Source organism: Enhydra lutris, unplaced genomic scaffold, assembly GCF_002288905.1.
Source record: "Enhydra lutris kenyoni isolate GAN:26980312 unplaced genomic scaffold, ASM228890v2 scaffoldscaffold38, whole genome shotgun sequence".
NCBI lineage: Eukaryota > Metazoa > Chordata > Mammalia > Carnivora > Mustelidae > Enhydra > Enhydra lutris.
Genome location: NW_019154122.1, coordinates 3556348 through 3573566, shown reverse-complemented (window position 1 = coordinate 3573566; position 17219 = coordinate 3556348).

The window sequence follows — 17219 nt, the reverse complement described above, 5'->3', positions numbered from 1 at the left end:
TGAAAGGGCAGTGTTGAGGGTCGAATGGAAGAGGGGTCTGTGATATAAACAGTTTGGCATCGCTTTCAAATATGCCTTAAAGCCCTCGTGACCCTGCATGTCTGTGTTCCTTCTGGATAAAAGCCTTGAGTGATAAGATAGTTGCTAAACAAATCTGTGAAGTTGAAGGCAAAGGTGTGCTTGATGGGAAAAGAGCATTGGGAGCCCCTGGGGAACAGGTGGGGGGAAGAGCGGGGAGGTTCTGCAGGGGCTCTGCACCTGTTCCACGTAGTTGTGCCCTGGATGCCACTCTCTGCAAGCCTCCATCTGGCTTTGACAAGATAATTCTGTTGTTTTATTTATTCCTCGTAAACCGCATGCTTCCGGGAAAGAAATTTTGAAACACTCTAATAATATCGACTTCGTAGGATCGTGGAGGGTGTAGAGAATTCATTCTGTGCTTAGCATGGAGTAAACTTTTAATATGCGTCTACCAATTTTAGAAAGGTGAGGTCGCTGTCATTGTGAAAGCAGAAAGAAGAATTTGGAGGCTTGGTCTGTTGTCATTTGCTTCAGAACCTCCGGCACTGAGCATAGAACCTGGCGCACAGTGGGAGCTCAATAAACCTCGGTGAATAAAGACAGAGCGGAAAGATGAACAGCGAAAGGGAGACATGCTTTTTGGGTTAATTATAAGAAATGCACTGAGACAAACAGCGTCACGGGGAAGGTTTTGGTTTTTTGTTAATAAAGATTTTATTTATTTATTTGACAGAGAGAGAGAGACATCACAAGTAGGCAGAGAGGCAGGCAGAGAGAGGGGGGGAAGCAGGCTCCCCGCCAAGCAGAGAGCCTGATGTGGGGCTCGATCCCAGGACCCTGGGATCATGACCCGAGGTAAAGGCAGAGGCTTTAACCCACTGAGCCACCCAGACGCCCCAACGGGGAAGTTTTGACAAAAACTTCAGAAAATTCCTCGTTCATGCAGTCCATGCACATTGAGCATGTTCTCTGTTCCAAGCACTTTCCCCAATATGGGGGCAGAGCAATTGAATGACAGAGACAAGGTGTCCTATCTCCTGGGGTTCATGTTCTTGGGGGTGGGGGTGGGGACAGATAATAAATGAATGAACCTTGAATAACCTATGAATAAACAAGATGATAAAATAAGTCATGAAGAAAAATAAAGAAGAATCAAAAACTAAGGCATAAGGGAAATGCTGTTATAAACAGTAAAAGCCTCTTGGAGAAAATGACATTTGACCAGACCTATGCGTGAAGCAGGCGGATATCTGAGGGGAGAGATGGCCACCCTTGGAAACAGTTGAAAAGAGAGCAAATGCATTTCACCCAGTACTTAGGCCTCCTTTTCAATTGACTGAAACAAAATAGACTCTTTGTAGTGCCTCGCCTGAAAGTTGAACAGAAATATACTCAGCATGAAAGGCAAACCTTTAGTTAATCTGTTTTTGTTGTTATTGAAATCTTAAGTACCTCCTTTATCGCAGATGGCTCGAAACCTGCAGGGAAAGAGATACTTTCAAAACACAATTCCAAATGAAAAACAAAAAAGCCCTGCGATGATAATGGCCTCCCAAGAAATAACTTGAAATTGTGAGTGCACGGCTTGATGAGATTAAACAGTCGGAGGTAAATGATGCAAGCCCCAAAGAAGAAACTATTCCTATGAATCATTACACCAATCCCATGTTGTAGCACATCAGACTCAGCGATTTTATGCTTGGGGAAAAGTCATCCATTCATTCAAGAAACATGGCGGGACACCCGATTATTTGTAAAACTGGGTGTTTCGCGGCTTAAAAGATGAATCGAGCCCAGATCTACATGTAAGGAGCTTTGAGCTTATAAATGCATTTACGTTTTAAATGCATATATGTCTATTTATACGATATATGGTATTGTTACATGTGTATATTTCATGTGCATAAATGATATTGTCATATATCTCATACTGCTTCTTTGAGATCAATTCATGCTGATTAATGGAAATCTAGTCTACTTCTTTTGACTGCTGCATTATATTCCGTTATCTACATGTATTATATTTCGTTAGTAATACCTTATTGAATATTTAAGCTATTTCCTATTCTGTTATTATAAACTAATGCTGCAACAAACACCCTTGAACATATCGCTTTGTGTATTTCAGCAAGAATTTCTCTGGGGTTTATACATTAGACAGGATTTGCAGTATAAATTGATGAGCATTTTGTCATTATCACTAAATACCTCCAAATGCAAAATTCTCCAATCTTCCCTCCCCGCAGCAGTGCATGAAAGTTGCATTTCACCCCGCATCTCTGACAGCTTGATATTATCACATGTTTTATCTTCGGATGCAAAGCAATATCTATTTCTCACTTTATTTTGCCTTTCTGTGATTATTAGTAAGCTTAAACATCACTTTATCTGTTTGGTAGCCATTGAGATCTCTGAGTTCCTCTTCTGTGAATTGCTTGCTTTTGTTTCCACATTTGTATATAGAAATCTTGTTTTTCCCCTGCTTTGCTGGTTTCAGATACCTATGACAGTCATATAATTTGGAAATATATTCACCCACTTTGTTAACTGCCAGTTAACTCTATGGTGTTTTTTCCGTTTTCATGTTTTTTGTTTTTTTATTGTATAGCTACTAGCTATCTCCAGTAACTGCTCTCTTTTTCCTTGTTAATTAAAATAGACTAATTTTTAACTGGATACAAGGCTTTCTGGCATTAAGACTGTATTTCCCAGCATACCTTGCAGGGTGTGGCCATGTGACTAAGTTCAGCCAATACGACATAAGAGAAGACATTATGGGAAATTTGCAGGAAATATTCTTTAAAAAAAAAAAAGATTTTATTTATTTATTTGACAGAGAGAGACACAGCGAAAGAGGGAACACAAGCAGGAGGAGTGAGAGAGGAAGAAGCAGGCTTCCTGTGGAGCAGGGAGCCTGATGTGGGGGCTTGATCCCAGGACCCTGGGATCATGACCTGAGCCAAAGGCAGACGCTTAACAACTGAGCCACCCAGGCGCCCCTGCAGGAAATATTCCCAAGGAGAAACAGCTCCCTTGTTTCCCCCTTTTCTCCTCACTGGTTGGTCTATTGGATCATGAGTTGGGAGCCATGTGTTAAGGATAGGGAAACCACCATAGAAAGACTAGGTGCCTGATGCCAGGCATGGACCACTTATTTCCAGACTGCTTGTGTCTCTCAGAGCCCAACCTAAATCTAACTGATGGGAACAAAAGTCTTTCATTTTGAAATAATCTAATCCTTTTGTTTTCCTCTATAAAAAAATTTTTAACCGATTGCAAAGTCACAATGACATTTGCCAACGTTTTTCCTCTAATAATTTTTGTAGTTTTGCTTTAGGTCTTTCATCCATCTGGAGGTATTTTGACCTATTTTGTGTGTGTGTGTGTGTGTGTGTGTTTTAACAGCATATGAAAGAAGGCTATGTTAAGTTTTTCTACATAGTGAGTCAATTCTCCCACCACCACTTATTAAATAATTCATTCTTTCCTCACTGAGTTGTGATGCCATCTCTATCATATGCCAGTTCCCAGTATAGGGACATAGGATAGTAGTGATATTAGGAAGTATACTTGTCTGGTTTCCATAATAACACTTTTTCCCCCCCCATTAAATACAAGGTGTGTTGTAAGTTTTTTTTTTTTTTAACATTTTATTTATTTATTTGACAGAGAGAGATCACAAGTAGGCAGAGAGGCAGGCAGAGAGAGAGGAGGAAGCAGGCTCTCCACAGAGCAGAGAGCCCGATGCGGGGCTCGATCCCAGGACCCTGGGATTATGACCCGAGCTGAAGGCAGAGGCTTTAACCCACTGAGCCACCCAGGCGCCCCCCCCCCCTTTTTTGTAAGTTTTTAATAGAGGGTTGTTATCAGGCTAAGAATGCTACTTTAATCACAAATAGATCTTTTTCTCATATCTATTGAAATATTGTATTTTTTTCTTTAATCTGAAACACCTTGCTAGATTTATCTGATGCTAAATCATCCTTACATTTCTAAACTAAATCCCACGTGGGGTTGTTTGAATTAGGAATCTTGCATCTATAATTACAAATAAACCAGGCCTAAAATTATCTTTCCTCATACTGTCCCTATATCTACTATAATATCAAGGTTTAACGAGATTCATAAATTGCTTGGGTAAACTTTCCCTCCCCTCTTCTCTGGGAAAACTTGAATAATATAAGAAATAGCTGTCCTATAAAAGTTTGGTAGAATTTACCTGCAAAACGATGCTGGTCTGGCGACTTTTTTTAATTGGCAGGGTGAGGGAGGTAGGGAGGGGAGGTATGGGAGAGTCAGGAAGGGTGAGAGAGGGGGAGTGGTGGTGTTTATTAATCATAAGTACTTAATTATTTATGGGATGAACAGATGAATGGATAATTTATACAAATATTTTTCTTCTTGTGCCAATTTAGACGTTTCATATTTTTCTAAGCACTTAATGGATTTTGCTTAGGGTTTTCCGAATGTTGTGGCATCAGGCTTTTCATTGCAACAGCAGACATGCTGACCACAGTCATCTCCCTATACCTCCATTTTTCTCTGCTCGGTCACATACTTCAGGGGACTGTAGCCCCCTGCAGCCTCAGAGAGCCATTTGGACGGTGACCCAGATCTGGCCAATGCCAAACGCAGTGGTTCCCTGTTCCTTGTCAGGGATTAGCTTAGCTGTGAGTAAATGACGCCGTGAGGCAGAAGAGTACCGTTGACCCTTGACCAACACAGGTCTGAACTGCATAGATCCACTGACAGGACTTTTCACAATACGGTACTCTAAATGTATTTTGTCTTCCTTAGAATCTTCCTAATGATATTTTCTTTTCTGTAGCTTATTTTACTGTATAATGCATAGACATACAAAATACGTGTTGATTGATGATTTAGGTTATCAGTAAGGCTTCCTGTCAACAGCGGGGGATTAGTAGTTACATCTTGAGGGGAGTCAAAGTTATACACAGATTTCTGGGAGGCCTGGGGGACTCAGTCGGTTAGGTGGCCAACTCCTGATTTTGGCTCAGGTCATGATCTCAGGGTCATGAGGTGGACTCCTGCATCAGGCTCCGTGCTCAGCAAGGAGTCTGCTTGACATTGTCTCTCTCCCTCTGCTTGTCTCCCCCACCTCGTATGCACTCTTTCTCTCTCTAAAATAAGCAAGTCTTTTTTTTTTTAAGATTTTATTTGTTTATTTGACAGAGAGAGAGATCACAAGTAGGCAGAGAGGCAGGCAGAGAGAAAGGGGGAAGCAGGTTCCCTGTTGAGCAGAGAGCCTGATGAGGGGCTCGATCCCAGGACCCTGGGATCATGACCTGAGCCGTAAGCAGAAGCTTTAACCCACTGAGCCACCCAGGTGCCCCTAAAATAAACAAATCTTAAAAAAAAAAAAAAAAGTATACACAGATTTCTGACTGCACGGGGCTGGTGTCCTTAATGTCCTCATTGTTGAAGGGATAGGCTTTAACCCACTGAAACACCCAGGTGCCCCTAAAATAAACAAATCTTTGAAAAAAAAGCAGGGGGCGCCTGGGTGGTTCAGTGCGTTAAGCCTCTGCCTTCGGCTCAGGTCATGGTCTCAGGGTCCTGGGATCAAGCCCCACATCGGGCCCTCTGCTCAGCGGGGAGGCTGCTTCCCCTCTCTCTCTGTCTGCCTCTCTGCCTACTTGTGATCTCTCTCTCTGGCAAATAAATAAATAAAATCTTTTAAAAAATAAATTTAAAAAAATTTTTAAAAAGTATACACAGATTTCTGACTGCACGGGGCTGGTGTCCTTAATGTCCCTATTGTTGAAGGGTCAACTGTATATGGTAGAGGATGAGGGGCTTGGGGGAATGATTTTTTTTCTCTGACAAAATGGGAAGCCTGGAACCACTAAGCTATCTTGTGTCTAGGAGGGGAGCTGCTCTGTGGCTGAGTCGGCTGCCAGGATGGGAAAGTAGAAGGATGAAAAGAAACTTGACTTTGATGTTTCGATGAAGGTACAGTTAACCAGTCCCTGAATTATCCTACCTGTGCACTTCCTGTTCTATAAGATAATAAACCTCTTATTCTGAAAATCAGGTTAGATTGATTTCTTTTTCATTATTTGCAGCCCAAAGCATCCTGATACAGCAAAACTCTGTTTTTGTGTATTTTTTTAGTTTTATTTTATTTTATATATTTTTTTAGTTTTATTTTGATAGCATTAAATTTAAATGAAAATTTCCATTTCTGCTATAGCTACACTCATTTGTTCACTTTTATTATGCATTTTGTTTATTTGTTCTGTCTTTGCCAAGGGTTTGTGTATCTTAGTTTTAGGGATTTTTTTTTTCCCCCTTCAAAAAGCAACTTTTGGTTTTGTTCATTGTCTCCCCCCACCACCATTTCATTGGTACTTGCCCTTTATTATCTACTATTCCTTTTCTTCTTTGGGGAGATTTATTCTGTTATTTATTTTTTATTTTTTAGCTTCTTTAAGATTAACTTCATTTTAGTTGTACTTTCTTTTTTTTTCTAAGAAATGTATTCAAAGCTATAATTTTCCCTACAAGAAATGCTTTAGCAACATCTTGCTGATTTTTTAGATACCTTTCACTTTAATGATAAGGATTTCTTAATCTCCCTTATTATCTTTACCTCATGCATTATGTAGAAGTATGACTTGAAATTTTCAGACATATGGAGTTTTTTCAGCTCTCCTGTTTGTTACTGATTTCTACTTCTATTGAATTGGATTTAAGCAACTGACCAGAATGGTGCCGATTCTTAGGAATTTATTAATAATTATGTTGTAGCTTAGCATATGATTCATATTCACCTGTTTCATGTGATTTCGAGAATAGTTTATATTTGGGGTTTGAGGATGTATTCATCTATATTAGCTTATATTCATTCATTGTTCAAATGTTCTATATCCTTGGGGCACCTGGGTGGCTCAGTGGGTTAAAGCCTCTGCCTTCAGCTCGGGTCATGGTCCCAGGGTCCTGGGATCGAGTTCCGCATCGCGCTTTCTGCTCAGCGGGAAGCCTGCTTCCTCCTCTCTCTGCCTGCTTATGATATCTGTCAAATAAATAAATAAAATCTTTAAAAAAAAGTTCTATTTCTATATCCTTGCTTTTTTTCCCTGCTTTATTTATTTCTGAGATGGGTGTGCTAATATTTCCAGCCACTCTGTAAATTCAGCTACTTGGCCTCATAATTCTATCCATAGTTTAATGTATTTTTAAATTGTATTATTAGATGTTTATATGTTTATAATTTTCATGTCTCCTTGGTATAACATTCTTTTTTTTAAGAATTTATTTATTTATTTGACAGAGAGAGATCACAAGTAGGTAGAGAGGTAGGCAGAGAGAGAGAGAGAGGAGGAAGCAGGCTCCCCGCTGAGCAGAGAGCCTGATGCGGGGCTCAATCCCAGGACCCTGAGATCATGACCTGAGCCGAAGGCAGAGGCTTAACCACTGAGCCACCCAGGCACCCGGTATAACATTCTTTTTACTGATATATGTGGTCTTTTTGGTCTGTATGGTGCTTTGGTATCCTAGTTTTCTTCTGATTTGTATCTGCTTTGTATATATTTTTCAACTTCTTGTTTTTTTTTTTTAAAGATTTTATTTATCTGAGAGAGAGAAAGAGACCACAAGCGGGGAGGGAGGGGAGCAGAGAGGGAGGGTTGGTGACCAGCAGACACTGTGTTGAGCACAGAGCTGGATTCAGGGCTCAATCCTGGGCCCCAAGATCATGACTTGGTTAAAACCAAGAGTCGGACGGTTAACCCACTGAGCCACCCAAGCACCCCTTAGCTTCTTGTCTTGAATTTGTTGAGTAAATCACATGTTTTCATGATCCAAACTCAGAATAATATTTAAAGGTACACAGCGAAAAGTTCTGCTCTTACCCAGTTTCCATCCACCCTGTGCCAGCTCTCATTTCTTCGCCTCTACACGTTAGACTGACTCTACTTCATGTTGCTTTGTGATACTGGAACCAGAGCCTGTAAACATTTGTCCTTTGGCAGATGGCATAATGCTGCCTTATCAGCAGAGGGTGCAGAGGGAAACTGCAAGAGGGAGAGAGGCTTGTCTTCCAGTTCTGGAGCTTTGCTTTCTGGCTTCTAGAGTGTGGCAGTTTCCGTATTAGCAGGTGCTTCTCTGTCAAGGGTGTGCAGGGAACTGAGCGGTACGCACACACCAGCATCCCATGGGCTACAGTTGCACCGTCTCCAGTGCCGTGCAGCTCTCAGTCTGGGTGGGGTGGGGGGAGGGGCTCTTCCAAGTTTGTTCCTGCTTGGGTATGCTCCCTCCACCTACGAGCTGGCAGCTTAGGACCCACACCTCTGCCCCTGCGGTAGCCACTAGACAAGTGTGGCTGCTTGAATTTAAATATAAATTAAAGTAAGATCAAATAGAAAAATCCAGTTCCTCAGTCACAGTAGCTACATTTCAAGTGTTTAATATACAATGTGGGGCACCCGCGTGGCTTAGTCGGTTAGGTCATGACCTGCCTTCGGCTCAGGTCATGATCCCAAAGTCCTGGGGTCGAGCCCCACATCGGGCTCCCTGCTCAGCAGGGAATCTGCTTCTCCTTCTCCCACTCCTGCTGCTCATGCTGTCTCTTTTTCTCTTACTCTCTCTCCCTTAAATTAATACATAAAATCTTAAAAAAAAAAAAAAAAAAAGCCAGTGTGGCTCATGACTACTACACTGGGCAGTGAAGGCACAGGACATATCCAATGTTGCAGAACATTCTGTTGGACTCACTGCTTCAGAGGTCTCTCTATTGCTCTTAGGAGTTAATCTCTAATCAGCTAATGGGACGCCTGGGTGGCTCAGTTGGTTAAGCAGCTGCCTTCGGCTCAGGTCATGATCCCAGCGTCCTGGGATCGAGTCCCACATTGGGCTCCTTGCTCATCAGGGAGCCTGCTTCTTCCTCTGCCTGTGCCTGCCATTCTGTCTGCCTGTGCTTGCTCTCTCTCTCCCTCTCTCTCTCTGACAAATAAATAAATAAAATCTTTAAAAAAAAAATCTCTAATCAGCTAATAATTCTTTACATTCTAGCAGTTAATATTATACTAGTTATATTACTAGCTAATAATTCTTTTTTTTAAATTTATTTAAAAGTAGGTTCCATGCCCAGCACGGAGCCCAATGAGGGGCTTGAGCTCAATGCCCCGAGATCAAGACCTGAGCTGAGACCAAGAATCGGACACTTAACCGACTGAGCCACCCAGGCACTCCACTAGCTAATCATTCTTTATATTAAAGTTTCTCTGTTCAGATTTCTCTGGTTTCCTGTCTCCTCATTGGCCATTAACAGATACACACCCCATTTGTCATATGTATCTTTTCAATGTTTTTTAAGCAAATATAAGTAAATACAAATATATATTCTTATCTACACACACACACACACACACACACACTCACTGACACAAAAGTAACAAACTATACATACAGTGCAGTGGTCTGACGAACTGCCAGCAGGCCAAATCCAGCCCAATCCAGATTGCTTTCCAGCAACAATGACAAGTCAGCAAGTAGAGCAGATCCAACAGAGATGACTTGGCCTGCAAAGCTGAAAATATTTAGTGTCTGGCCCTTCACCAAAAAAAAGCCTTGTTGATCCCTGTTCTAGCTCTTGCTTTTTCAGTTTAGCAGTATATACTGGAATTCTTTCCCTATCAGGATTTTAGAGCTTCCTCACCCGTTTTTTTTAAGCATAATACTCCATCGGATGAATGCATCACAATATACTGAAGCAAGTTTTTTTGGTTTAAATTCCATTTTGTTATTTCATGAATTATTTCAGTAAATAAGTTTGTATATGCATCATTTTGTACACACACAGGCACATATATAAAATAAATATTTAGAAGCAAAATTATTGGGTCAAAGGGAAAATGCATTTTTAAATGGTGATAAATATTGTTAATCCATTTTTTATTTTTTTATTTTTTTAAAAGATTTTATTTATTTGACAGAGAGAGAGAGAGAGATAACAAGTAGGCAGAGAAGCAAGCAGAGAGAGAGGGGGAGGCAGACTCCCCACTGAGCAGAGAGCCCAGTGGCTCAATCCCAGGACCCTGAGATCATGACCTGAGACAAAGACAGAGGCTTAACCCACTGAGCCACCCAGGTGCCCCAAATATTGTTAATCTACATAGGAACTGTACTAATTTCTATTCCAGCCTGCGGTGTATGAGAGTGTCGTCTGTTTACCATCACACTATCAAATGCCAGAATTTTTCCCAATTTTATGTGTTAAAAAAAGATATTTCAGGGCGGTTTTAATTTGCACTGCTCATAGTATGAATGGGTTGAGCATCTTTTTGTATATTTATGGCCCGTGTGTGTGATAGGTCTTTTCACGTCTTTGCCCATTTTTCTAAGATTTTCAAGGGAGTTTTGTTCTTGTTCTTATGAAGTTCTAGAAGTTCTTCATGTATTAAGGAAATTAATCCTCTTAATACGAGTTGCAAATATATTTTCCCAGGATGTCATTTTTTTTTTTTTTTTTTTTAAGATTCCAGACATTCTCTTTATGACGTGTTTGATCCAGAGGAGAAACTAAGTGCGGGTGGGGGGGGGCACCTTGCCTGGGAGCCCCTCCATGGGCCACCATCCACTCTGGGAGCCAAGCCATCCCCTCCCAACCCCTCAGAGCACCCGGGCTGTTCCACTGGGCAAGAGGGGTGGGGAGGGAGGAGGAGAGAAAGGGAGGGAGGGACCAAAGGAGGGGGAACCGCTGGTCGGAGCCTGAGCCCAGAGCCTGCAGCCCGCAGCCCGCAGCTGGGGCGGGCAGCAGGACTGAGGTTGGCTATGCCCCTTCCTGGGGCATTTAGGCTTTGTTCATTTATTTATTTATTTATTTATTTATTTATTTATTTTAAAGATTTTATTTCTTTGACAGAGAGAGATCACAAGTAGGTAGAGAGGCAGGCAGAGAGAGAGGGAGGGAAGCAGGCTCCCTGCTGAGCAGAGAGCCCAATGCGGGACTCGATCCTAGGACCCTGAGATCATGACCTGAGCCGAAGGCAGCGGCTTAACCCACTGAGCCACCCAGGCGCCCCGGCTTTGTTCATTTAGACTTTGTTCATGATTTTTTTAGACTTTGTTCATGATTTTTCTTTTTTTTTTAAATTTAATTTATTTATTTGTTTGATAGAGTGCGCGCGAGAGAGCCATAGAGCACAAGCAGGCAAGGCATGCATAGGCATGCCTCAGCCGAGCCGCAGGAGAAGTAGGCTTCCCACTGAGCCAGGAGCCTAATGCAGGGCTGGATTCCAGGACCCTGGGATTATGACCCAAGCCCGAGGCAGACGCTTAACTGACTGAGCCACCCAGTCACTTCTGTTCATGAGTTTTTTTAAAAATGTTAAATTGATCAGTCTTTTCTTATTTGGGTTTTGGATTTTGAGTCAATTACAAAGAACTTCACCACCTCAAAATTATAAAGAAATCTGCCCACCATTCCATAGTACTTTAGTGTGTACAGTTCTTTAGCTTTAAATCTTTGATCTATTTTTAGTTACTCTAACATAAGATGTGGGATATAGATAAAACATCTTTTTCAAATGATTACCCAGTTATCCCTAAACCACTAATTATAAAATTTACTTTTTCTCTCTTATACTTTTAGCATATACTAAATTTCTATGTGTAATTTTGGTCTATGCTTGGACTTTGTATTTTGTTCCATTGATTTGTCTTTTCTTGTGCTAGTTGCCCACTATTTTAATTGCTGAGGCTTTAGAATATAGTTCAATATCTGGTAGGGCTGGTTCTCCACATTCTTTGTTGTCTATTTTTCCATTTAAAATTTATAATCAGCTTCTTTGCAGAAGAAAAAAAAAACCCTGTTGGTGTGTTTGCTGAGAATTAACATTTTTATGATGTTTAGTTTAGTCTTCTTGCTATTTAAGAAATGGTATGTCTCCCCCCCCCCGCCTTTTTTTTAAGAGAGCAGAGAGAGAGAGAGAGAGAGAGAGATGCAGAATCTCAAGCAGGCTCCATGCCCAGCAGGGAGTCTGGCACGGGGCTCAGTCTCACCACCCTGAGATGATGGCCAGAGCCAAAATCAAGAGCCAGACCCTTAACCAATTGCACCACCCACGTGCCCTGGTATATCTTTCTGTTCAGATTTTCTGTTGTATCCTTCACTGACATTTTAAGTCAATACATTGGTATTTTTTTCTTTTGTTGCTATTGTAAATACAGTCTTTTCTTCCATTAACTCCTCTAACTGGGCTCTGTGTAAAGTTTACACATTGTTGCATTAGTGGTGGTTCTCCAGAGAAAAGGAGCCAATAGCATAGAGATCGAGATTGAGATAGAAATATATAAAAGGAGATGTACTTTGGGAATTGGCTCTCACAATTACAGAGGCTGAGATATGTACTGATAAGCCATCTGTAAGCTGAAGAACCGGGAAAGCTGGTGGTGTAATTCAGTCCAAGGCCAAAGGTCTGAGAACTAGAGGAGCTGATGGTGAGATTCCAAGTTCAAGGCAAGGGCCTTTGTCTTCTAGTTGGTTTCCTTATGTTTGTCTGATAAATTACCACCTTACTTTCCCATCTTCTCCTTCCTCTCTCTTCCCACATCTCCTCCAGCTTTATCTCCCTTCTCTCTCATTCTTTTTTTTTTAAGATTTATTTATTTATTTGAGAGAGTGTATGTGTGTGTGCAAGGAAGGGGAGGGACAAAGGGAGAGAAAGAATCTCCAGCCGACTGCACTGAACGTGGAGCCGGACATGTAGGGCTGGATCTCCCAATACTGAGATCATGACCTGAGCCAAAGTCAGGAGTCAGGGGCTCAACCCACTGAGCCCCCAAGCACCCCTCTCCTTCTTTTTCTTATCATTGGTTATTCAGGAGATCCTTTAGGGTTTTCCAGGTATATAATCCTATTATCTCTCTTTTCTCTTATCTGATCGTGTTAAGTAATACAACCTACATAATGTTAAAAAAAATAAGGGTGATGGTGACCCTACTTGTGTTGTTCCTAACTTTTAGAGAGGAATGTACCAGGATTTCTCCATTAAGCAGATGCACTGTGCTAATAGTTTTCCTCTTTTTTTTTTTTAAAGATTTTATTTTATTTTTTTTGACAGACAGAGAGATCACAAGTAGGCAGAGAGGCAGACAAAGAGAGAGGGGGAAGGAGGCTCCTCACTGAGCAGAGAGCCCAATGTGGGGCTCAATCCCAGGACTTTGAGATCATGAACAGAGTCCAAGGCAGAAGCTTAACCCACTGAGCCACCCAGGTGCCCCTAGTTTTCCTCTTAAAAGGAAAAATTGAATTTCATGAAAATTCAAAGCTTCTGCTCTTCAAATGATGCCATCAAAAAAAAAAAAAAAAAAAAGAAAAGAAAAAAAGAAAAGGCAAGGCAAGACCGAAATATTCATAAAGCATAGCTCTGATAAAGACTTGTATCCCTGTATCCAAAATATGCAAGGAATTTCTATAACTCAATAATGAGAAAAACAACATGCAAAAGGAAATGAAAATGAAAACCAAAAGCAGATACCCACCTCACACCCATTACAACAACTACATTTAAAATAATTGACAATACCAAACGTTGACAAGGAGGTGGATGAACTGGAACTCTCAGCATTGATGTTGGGAATATAAACGTCACCAGCGCTTTGGAGAACTCTTTGGTTGTTTCTCATAAAGGTAAATGAACAGCTACTATATAACCTAGCCATTCCATTCCTAGGTGCATTACCCAGAAGAAATGAAAAACACACATCTGCACAAAGACTTGCACACAAATATTCATAGCAGCATTTTTCATAACACCCTAAAGCTGGAAACACCAAAGTTAACAGGCAAATGAACAGACGCATGGTAATCTATCAATACCAAAGGACCCAGAAATTAGAAAGAATAAAGTACTGATAAACTCAGCAATGTGGGGGCGCCTGGGTAGCTCAGTGGGTTAAAGCTTCTGCCTTCGGCTCAGGTCATGACCCCAGGGTCCTGGGATCAAGCCCCGCATCGGGCTCTCTACTCGGCGGGGAGCCTGCTTCCTCCTCTCTCTCGGCCTGCCTCTGCCTACTTGTGATCTCTCTCTGTCAAATAAATAGATAAAATCTTTAAAAAACTAAAAAAAAAACCAACTTAGCAATGTGGATGAAGCTCAGTAAATCTATGCTGAGTGAAAGAAGCCAGGCACAACATACTCCATGCTACATAATTTTAATATATGCAATTCTAGGATAGACCAGAGTCACTATACTGACAGCAAGTAGATCAGTTGTTGCTCTGGGCGGGAGCTGCAGAAGGGCAGTCGAACAGGAAAGGGGCGCAGGGGAACCGCGCACGTTTTCAGGTGATGGACGTGTCTTAGGACTCTGGTTTCTAGTCTAGCATGAAAGAAACTTGGAAATAGCCATTCTGCTCCCAACAAGTAAAAATCTGAATAAACTGAAAATCAGGGGTGCCTGGGTGGCTCAGTGGGGTAAGCCTCTGCCTTTGGCACAGGTCATGATCACAGGGTCCTGGGATCAAGCCCTGCATCGGGCTTTCTGCTCAGTGGGGAGCCTGCTTCCCCCACTTTCTCTGCCCGCTGCTCTGCCTACTTGTGATCTCTCTCTGTCAAATAAATACATAAAATCTTAAAAAAAAAAAAAAAAAAAGAACCAGTGTAGGGACAGGGAAACTTAAACTGTGGTTGACAAGATGTTGGAGGCTCAGTGTGGACAAGTCTGAGAGTTAAAAACTGCAGAGGGGAGGCTAGTCTTGTTAGTTCTCGTTAGTTGTACCTCCTGGAGCTCCATTAATGAGTATCAAGAAAAATCCCTTGCTTTTGTCAGGGGTCGAGGAAAGGAACAATTTTGAAATACACCAGAGCCTTTTATTCTTTTTAAGAATAAGGTCTGCCCTTCTTAGGAAACCATTTAACCAGATTCTAATCTGTTGAGGTTTTATCTGAGCCTAACTGATCTGGGGGAAGGGAAATACCCAATTGTAACCCACTCTAGATATCCTATACCACTTAAGGGGTCAAAGTGATTCCAGAGTTTATATGGAAAGGCGAAAGACCCAGATTAGCCAACTAAATATTGAAGGAGGAAATCAAAGTTGGAGGACTGACAGGACTCGACTTCAGGACTTACTATAAAGCTACAGTAATCAAGTATGTGGTATTGGCAAAAGAATAGATCAATAGAACAGAATAGCCCAGAAAATAAAACCTATATGAAGTTAACTCATGTTTGAAAAAAGCAGAGGCGATACAATAGAACAAAGATAGCTTCAACAAATGGTGCTGGGAAAACAGAACATCCTCATGCAAAAAAAAAAAAAAAAAAAGAATGTAGACACAGACCTTATTCTTTATAAAACTAGCTTAAAGTGGATCACAGATCTAAATGTAAAATGCAGAACTATAAAATTCCTAGAAAATAACAGTGGAGAAAAATCTAGATGACCTTGAGTATGGTAATAATTTTTTAAATACAACACCAAAGGCATGATCTGTGAAAGAAAGAATCGACAAGCTGGGCTCATGAAAATTAAACTTTCTGTTCTGCAAAGACACTTTCAAGAGAATGAGAAGATAAGATACATACTGCGAGAAACTATTTGCAAAAGACATACCTGCAAAAGGATTTTTATCTGACATACACAAAGAACTCTTAATCTCAACAATAAGAAAACAAACAACTTGTTTAAGAAATGGGTCAAAGGCCTTAACAGACACCTCACTGAAGGAGACAGACAGAGAGCAAGTCAGTGTTTCAAGAGATGCTCCCCATCATATGTCATCAGAGAAACACAAATTAAAACAACAATGAGATATCACTATACTCCTATTAAAATGGCCCAAATCCAGAGCAATGGCAGCACCAAATGCTAATGAGGTTATGGAGCAGCAAGAAATCTCATTCATTGCCGGTGGGAATACAAAATGGTACAGCCACTTCAGAAGACAATTTGGTGATTTCTTACAAAACGACACATCCTCTTACTGAATACGCCAGTAACTGTGCTCCTTGGTATTTACGCAAATACAGAACTTAGGTCCGCACAAAGGTCTGCACACAGTTGTTTATTACAGTTCTGTTCATAGTTGCCCAAACTTGGAAGCAACCATGATATCCTTCGATAAGTGAATGGGTAAATATACTAAGGTCCATACTGATGATAGAATATTATTCGGTGCTAAAAAGAAATGAGCTGTCAAGCCATGGAAAGGCATGGTGGAAACTCCGATGCATATTACTAAGTGAAAGAAGCCAGTCTGGAAAAAAACCACATACTGTATGATTTCCATTATATGACATCTTGGAAAAGACAAAACTATAGAGAGAGTCAAAAAGTCAATGGTTACCAGGGGTTGGAGGGAGGGAGAACGAGTAGGTGGAGCCCAGAAGATCTCGAAAGCAGGGACACTCTTCTGTGTGATATTACAATGGTGGATCTATGCCATTCTACATTCGGCCAAACCCATAGGATGCACAGTTGAGAAGAGCAAATCCTTACATGAACCGTGGACCTTGAGGGATAATGATGTGTCCACACAGACACATCAACTGCAGGAAATGTATCAGGAAATGGGGATATTGATGGTAGGGGAGGCTATGCATGTGTGTATAGGCAGGGGGAATATTGGAAACCTATGTATCTGCTTCTCAATTTTGCTGTGAATCTAAAGCTGCTCTAAAAAATAAAAATGTTCTGTATCTTGGTATAGTGGTGGTTACACAGGTGTATGTATTTGCTAAAACTCCACTTTAAATGAGTACAGTTTCTTGTACTTAAATTATGCTTGTTAAAGTTGATTCAAAGTGACGTGAAAAGCTATGCCGGCTTGCATCTGCAGAACAAAGTAAAGGATAGTAAAAGAGGTTGAAGAATGAGGACAGTATAGTCGGTGAGAGATAAAAGTCAATTGGACTTACATACTCTGAGGAAATGCAGAGTGTATATTTAGAGGTAAAATCAGTCAGATTAGGGGACTGACTGAGGGTGAGCCACAGAAATGTCAAGGGCAACTTCCAGGTGTCCAACCTGAGCAACTGGGCAGAGAAGGGCGGGGTGGGTTGTCCTTTCTGGGCTAAGTTGCTGAGGAGGAGAAGCAGGTTTGGCTGGAAAACCTGAGCTTCTGTGGATCTCCATCTCCATGGAGATGTCAATTTCATTTCATCATTCTAAATGCAAAGCGTCTTTGTTCCCCTTGTTCAGGGGAAACCAAGGCAAGGGATTCATTCAC